This window comes from Myiozetetes cayanensis, unplaced genomic scaffold (genome assembly GCF_022539395.1).
Source record: "Myiozetetes cayanensis isolate MyiCay16 unplaced genomic scaffold, myiCay2020 scf398, whole genome shotgun sequence".
NCBI lineage: Eukaryota > Metazoa > Chordata > Aves > Passeriformes > Tyrannidae > Myiozetetes > Myiozetetes cayanensis.
This window is the reverse complement of record NW_026087629.1, coordinates 32,443-39,019: the sequence shown is the minus strand read 5'-3', so window position 1 is coordinate 39,019 and position 6,577 is coordinate 32,443. Positions and strand designations below refer to the sequence as shown.

Below are 6,577 nucleotides of genomic sequence, written 5' to 3'. Positions count from 1 at the left end.
AGCCCTGTTTTTCAGGGATGAGTGAGTTCTTTTCCAAGGCTGCTGAATTAGAAAGGGTTGTCTAATGAAAAAGAAGTGTGGAGCACACAGATTAGTAAACAGGCCTGACTGAGGGAACTAAGTCTGAGTTTCTTGTTCCCTCCCTGCAAGAAGAAATAAGGCAAAAAATCCCATTTCCAGGCTGCACCTTGAGTGCAAGGTTGAATTCCTCTGGAGGGAGTAATTCTCAGGAGGAGAGAGGAATTAAAAAGACAACCTGCAGGAAGGCTTAAGAAGAGACCCTCAAGGAGAGACTTGAAACCAGAGGATTTGAGCATCCTCAGGGCAGATGGGTGGTCTCCCCTTCAAGGTGAAAGTGTCAGTCTTCCACTGACACCTGTTCCTTTTCACAGAAAGAAAAAGGAAGGCCAAGGCCTTAAAGGTGCATGAATCATGCATGAAGGAGGACTTGCAGAAGCTCATCCAACAAATGAAAGCTATGTTTGAAGATCTCCAGAAATGGCAAGAATCCAGTAAGTGTGATATTCAGCTGCTCAGAGCAGACCTGAACAAGGAACAAGGTGATCAGGGCCATTCCCAAGCAGACTTCCATCTCTGGGAACACCAAAGCTGCTCTACAGGCTCTGTGAGCTCATCCTGCACAGCTCCTCAGAGGGGATGGAGAAGGACAGCCCTGCCATGGGGAACAGCTTTGGTGATCCCTGAGCCTGAAACAGCTCCATACTGAAGTGTTCTCTGCAGGTGGTCATGGCCACACTTGTCTCTCCTCTCTGCAGACAGTGTGTGCTGTGAGTTCTCTAATGCCTGATAGTTGTTAAGGTTCCTCCCTTGAAGTCCTGTCACCGTCTCTCTCCCTTTCCCCACGTCCCTTCTCCTACTCCCCACTGCTGGGCCATGTTGGGGCACATGTGAGACCAACCTTGTCTTCCTCTTGAAGATGAACAAGGAGACCCAGTGCCATGAGCACTGGAGGTGTCTGTGAGCACAGGGGCCCGTGGAGAACAGCTCTCCCTGCAGGAGCTGGTGCTGGGAAGGGGAAGGAGCCAGCTGGGGCACAGACACCACTGTGGGCCTGCTGAGACCCAGATGGTGCTCCCTGGCCTTGCTGAGGCAGGACAGAGAGTGTGTTGGGAACAGCCTATTGCACCCAGGGCAGGGACAGGTGAGACAAGATGGGCCTCACCTGCCTGTGGGTGCTGTTGTGGCTGCAGGAGCAAAACTCTGTCAGTGAGCAGCCCAGAACAGTCCAGGGAAACCCCTTGACTTGCTGAGGGCTCAGACCAGTGTGGCCTTAGAATGAAGCCTGTGGCCCACTTTTCAAAGTTGAAACCAGATTTATTGAGCTGCAGAAAGCACCAGTGAGAGTTTGCAAAGGGAAGAGAATGTACTCTTGAGTTTCTTGTGCCCTTCCTTCTAAAAGTCAGAGGGCAAAGGAAAAACCATTTTCAGATTGTGCCTCCATCACAAAATTGAATTCCTGTGAGCTGAGGATTTCTGAGGGGGAGTGAGGAAGGAAAATACACACCCAGAGGAGAGCCCTGAGAAGAGACCCTCTGGCAGGGAGCTTAAATGAGAGCCTTTGGGCACCCTTGTGTCAGAGAGCTGCTCTGCCCCTGGAGGAGGAAACCTGAGTGTTGTGGTTACAAAGCCAGGGTGTGGAGCTTTGGCTCTTGGGGTGGGGTGAGTTTGGTCAGAGGGACGTCCCTCTTTGACCAGAGACACGTCCTGCTCTAGCAGAGGGTCTCCCTCTCAATTGGTAACGCTTGACAGACATAACACAGCACTTCTGGGATGTCCCTTCCTTCCCTTGACCACTAAAGGAGGAATCTCAACCTGGGCTTTCCTCCAGGGGCAAAAGGGAGAAGCCTTTCTGTGCAGGTGAGTGCCAGGACTTGCCCACACTACCTGGAAACTAAACCCTGCCTAACACAAAGAAGATACCAAGGCCTGTTGTGCCTGAGGGCCCAGCACAGTGAGGTCCAATAATCCCATCTGTCCCTAAATTCCCACTTCCAAGGGCCTCCAGCCAGTGCTTTGTTGTATTTCCCAGCCCATGCAGGCCCCCAGGGTGCAGAGCTGCCCCAGAGTGGCTTTGCCAGCCCAGCCCAGCCCAGCCTGGGCTCTGCTGGATCCCATGGTCCCCAGGTTGTAAGGCAGCTGTTTGTCTGTCCCTGCTGTTTGCAGCTGGGATGGGGGCAGGGGAATGTTCTTCCCTCAAGGAACACTTGGAAATCAGCATGGCCTGGGCTCTCAGCCATGACCAGGCCGTTGGGGAGTGAGGGGGCAGTGGGGTTCCTGTCAATGCTCCTTCCCAGCAGCACAGGAGCTCCAAGCCCGTGTTTCTAAGGGCTACCAGTGGTGCTGAGACTCCTTTCCACAGACAAAAGCTGGAAGGGAACACAGTCTCCATGTCCCAGATGGGTGGTCTCCCCTTCAAGGGGGCAGTGTCAGTCTCCTCCTGAGACCTCTCTTTTTTCACAGAAATGACAGAGGAGGGAAATACCCCAAAGGCTCAGGGATCCAGGATGGAGGAGACCCTTCAGCAACTCTGCCAAGAAATGAAAGCTGTGCGTGAAGATCTCCAGAAAGGGCAGGAATCCAGTAAGTGTGACATTCAGCTGCTCAGAGCAGACCTGAACAAGGAACAAGGTGATCAGGACCATTTCCAAGCAGACTTTCATCTCTGTGAACACCAAAGCTGCTCTACAGGCAAACCACTCTGGGAGCTCGTCCTGCACAGCTCCTCAGAGGGGATGGAGAAGGACAGCCCTGCCATGGGGAACAGCTTTGGTGATCCCTGAACCTGAAACAGCTCCATGCTGAAGTGTTCTCTGCAGGTGGTCATGGCCACACTTGTCTCTCCTCTCTGCAGACAGTGTGTGCTGTGAGTTCTCTAATGCCTGATAGTTGTTAAGGTTCCCCCCTTGAAGTCCTGTCACCTTCTCTCTCCCTTTCCCCACGTCCCTTCTCCTACTCCCCACTGCTGGGCCATGTTGGGGCACATGTGAGACCAACCTTGTCTTCCTCTTGAAGATGAACAAGGAGACCCAGTGCCATGAGCACTGGAGGTGTCTGTGAGCACAGGGGCCTGAGTTTCTTGTCCCCTCCCTGCTGAAGGACAGAGGGAAAACCATTTCAACATGGCAACTGCATTGTAGAATTGAATTCCTGCCAGGTGAGGATTTCTAAGGGGGAGTGAGTGAGGAAGGAAAAATACAGCCAGAGGAGAGCCCTGCTATTTCCTTTTCAAATTGTTTTTTTTGTACTTTCTTCTCTTCATTATTTTGAGGTGACATAGAATCTTAGAATTAACTGGTTTAGAAGTGACCTCTGAGATCATCAAGTCCAACCCTTGATCCAACCCCACTGTGATTACCAGATCATGGCACTCAGTGCCACATCCAGCCTCATCTTAAAGACCTCCAGGGACGGTGAATCCACCACCTCTCTGAGCAGGCCATTCCAATGCCTGATCACTCTCTCTGTAAAGATCTTCTATTTCTTTCTAATTCTTTCTAATATCCAACCTAAACCTCCCCTGGCAGAGCTTAAGCCTGAGCCCTGTTGTCCTATTGCTGATTGCCTGGGAGAAGAGACTGATTCCTGGGGGACACCACTGGTGACTGGATCCCAACTGGATGCAGCCCCGTTCCCACCACTCTCTGGGCCCGGCCCTCCAGCCAGTTCTTAAGCCAGCACAGAGTGCCCTGTCCAAGCCATGGGCTGCAGCTTTTCCAGGAGTATATTATGGGAGACAGTGTGAAAGGCTTTGCTGAATTCCAGATAGACACATCCACAGCCTGCCCCTCATCCACCAGGTGGGTCACCTGATCATAAAAGGAGATCAGGTTGGTCAGACAGGACCTGCCCTTCCTAAACCCGTGCTGGCTGGCTCTGATCCCTTGTCCATCCTGTAGGTGCTGTGTGATTGCACTCAGGATGATCTGCTCCATAACCTTGCCAGGCACTGAGGTCAGGCTGACAGGCCTGGAGTTTCCCGGGTCCTCCTTGCAGTCCTTTTTGTGGATTGGCGTGACATTCGCCAACTTCCAATCATCTGGGACCTCCCCAGAGAGCCAGGATTGTTGGGAAATGATGGAGAGCGGCTTGGCGAGCTCTTCTGCCAGCTTCCTCAGCACCCTAGGATGGATCCCATCTGGTCCCATGGACTTGTGTGAATCCAGGTGGCTCAGTAAGTCACTGACTATTTCCTCCTGGAATACAGGGGGCTGTTCGGCTTCCTGTCCCTGTCTACCAACTCCAGATGCCAGTTGTTCCGAGGGCCACCTGTCCTACTGGTGAATACTGAGGCAAAGGAGGTGTTAGGTACCTCAGCCTTCTCCTCACCCCTGTTAACTCTGTTTCCCCCCCGGTCCAACAAGGAACGGAGGTTTTCCTTGCCCTGGCAATTTTGAGACATCTGCCAGCTGCTTGTAGAATAATTCATCACCCTCATCACCCTGGTTGGGTGGTCTATAACAGACTCCCATTAGGATGTCAGCCTTGTTGGCCTTCCCCCTGATTCTGGTCCACAAACACTCAACCTTATAGTTGGTGACCTCAAGTTCTACAGAGTCAAGGGACTCTCTAACATACAGAGCCACCCCTCCACCTCTCCTACCCTGCCTCTCCTTTCTGAAGAGCTTGTAACCATCCATGGCAGCACTCCAGTCCTGCAAGTCATCCCACCACATTTCTGTGATGGCAACTACGTCACAGCTTTCCTGCTGCACGATGGCTTCCAGCTCCTCCTGTTTGTTGTTCATGCTGCATGCATTGGTGTACATGCACTTCAGCTGGGCTGCTGATTTTACTCTTAACTCGGGCCTTTCATCCCTGGGCTTCTCTTTGGAGAGCCTGGATTCAACCCCTTCCCCCTTCAAACCTAGTTTAAAGCCCTCCTGATGAGCCCCACTAACTTATGGGCTGCAGTCCTTTTGCCCCTCCTAGATACATAAAGCCCATCTGATCTAAGAAGACTGGGTACTGTGGGGTTTGCTCCATGGTCAAAAACCCCAAAATTTTCACGGTGCACCAATCCTTTAGCCACCTATTGATAAGGTAGGCTTTCCTACCCTTCTCCTCATTTATCTCCTCATTCATTCCAGCAAGTACAGGAACTGAACATAATATAATATGTCCCTTCACTATTGGAATAGGAGTAGGGAGAGGTTGAAACCAAAGGGGAGTGACTTGTTGAGAATCTCAGTCCACCAGTAACTGTGCAAAGCCACCACAGTCAGTGACCCAGGATCATTGCTCTTTCTTCACAGACAGGAAAATGAAGAAAATGGCAAGGGCCCAGAAGTCCAAGATGGACAAGGAATTCCAGCAGCTCTGGCAAAGAGTTCAAACTATGGAACAATACTTACATGGGAGGCTGTGGTCCGAACAGCACATCCTTCAGCTCTTCAGAGCAGAGACTGGGATGGAACAAGGTGAGCAGGGCCATTCCCAAGCAGACTTCCATCTCTGTGAACACCAAAGCTGCTCTACAGGCAAACCACTCTGGGAGCTCGTCCTGCACAGCTCCTCAGAGGGGATGGAGAAGGACAGCCCTGCCATGGGGAACAGCTTTGGTGATCCCTGAGCCTGAAACAGCTCCATGCTGAAGTGTTCTCTGCAGGTGGTCATGGCCACACTTGTCTCTCCTCTCTGCAGACAGTGTGTGCTGTGAGTTCTCTAATGCCTGATAGTTGTTAAGGTTCCCCCTTGAAGTCCTGTCACCGTCTCTCTCCCTTTCCCCACGTCCCTTCTCCTACTCCCCACTGCTGGGCCATGTTGGGGCACATGTGAGACCAACCTTGTCTTCCTCTTGAAGATGAACAAGGAGACCCAGTGCCATGAGCACTGGAGGTGTCTGTGAGCACAGGGGCCCGTGGAGAACAGCTCTCCCTGCAGGAGCTGGTGCTGGGAAGGGGAAGGAGCCAGCTGGGGCACAGACACCACTGTGGGCCTGCTGAGACCCAGATGGTGCCCCCTGGCCTTGCTGAGGCAGGACAGAGAGTGTGTTGGGAACAGCCTATTGCACCCAGGGCAGGGACAGGTGAGACAAGATGGGCCTCACCTGCCTGTGGGTGCTGTTGTGGCTGCAGGAGCAAAACTCTGGCAGTGAGCAGCCCAGAACAGTGCAGGAAACCCCTTGACTTGCTGAGGGTTCAGGCCAGTGTGGCCTTAGAATGAAGCCTGTGGCCCACTTTTCAAAGCTGAAGCCAGATTTACTGAGCTGCAGAAAGCACCAGTGAGAGTTTGCAAAGGGAGGAAAATGTGCTCTGAGTTTCTTGTGCCCTTCCTTCTAAAAGGCAGAGGGCAAAGGAAAAACCATTTTCAGATTGTGCCTCCATCACAAAATTGACTTCCTGTGAGCTGAGGATTTCTGAGGGGGAGTGAGGAAGGAAAATACACACCTAGAGGAGAGCCCTGAGAAGAGACCCTCTGGCAGGGAGCTTAAATGAGAGCCTTTGGCCATCCTTGTGTCACAGAGCTGCTCTGCCTCTCAAGGAGGAAACCTGAGTGTTGTGGTTACAAAGCCAGGGTGTGGAGCTTTGGCTCTTGGGGTGGGGTGAGTTTGGTCAGA

At 52.3% G+C, this 6,577-nt stretch overlaps 1 long non-coding RNA gene across 1 annotated transcript; it reads right to left on the bottom strand.

Moving 5' to 3' along the window:
- Positions 1 to 629: 629 nt before the first annotated feature.
- Positions 630 to 5,842, bottom strand: LOC126646782 (uncharacterized). The gene is made up of 3 exons (XR_007630400.1): positions 5,728 to 5,842; positions 2,804 to 2,939; positions 630 to 707 (listed from the first exon to the last, which is right to left on the bottom strand). It is a non-coding gene; the product is annotated as an uncharacterized LOC126646782 (long non-coding RNA).
- Positions 5,843 to 6,577: the final 735 nt, after the last annotated feature.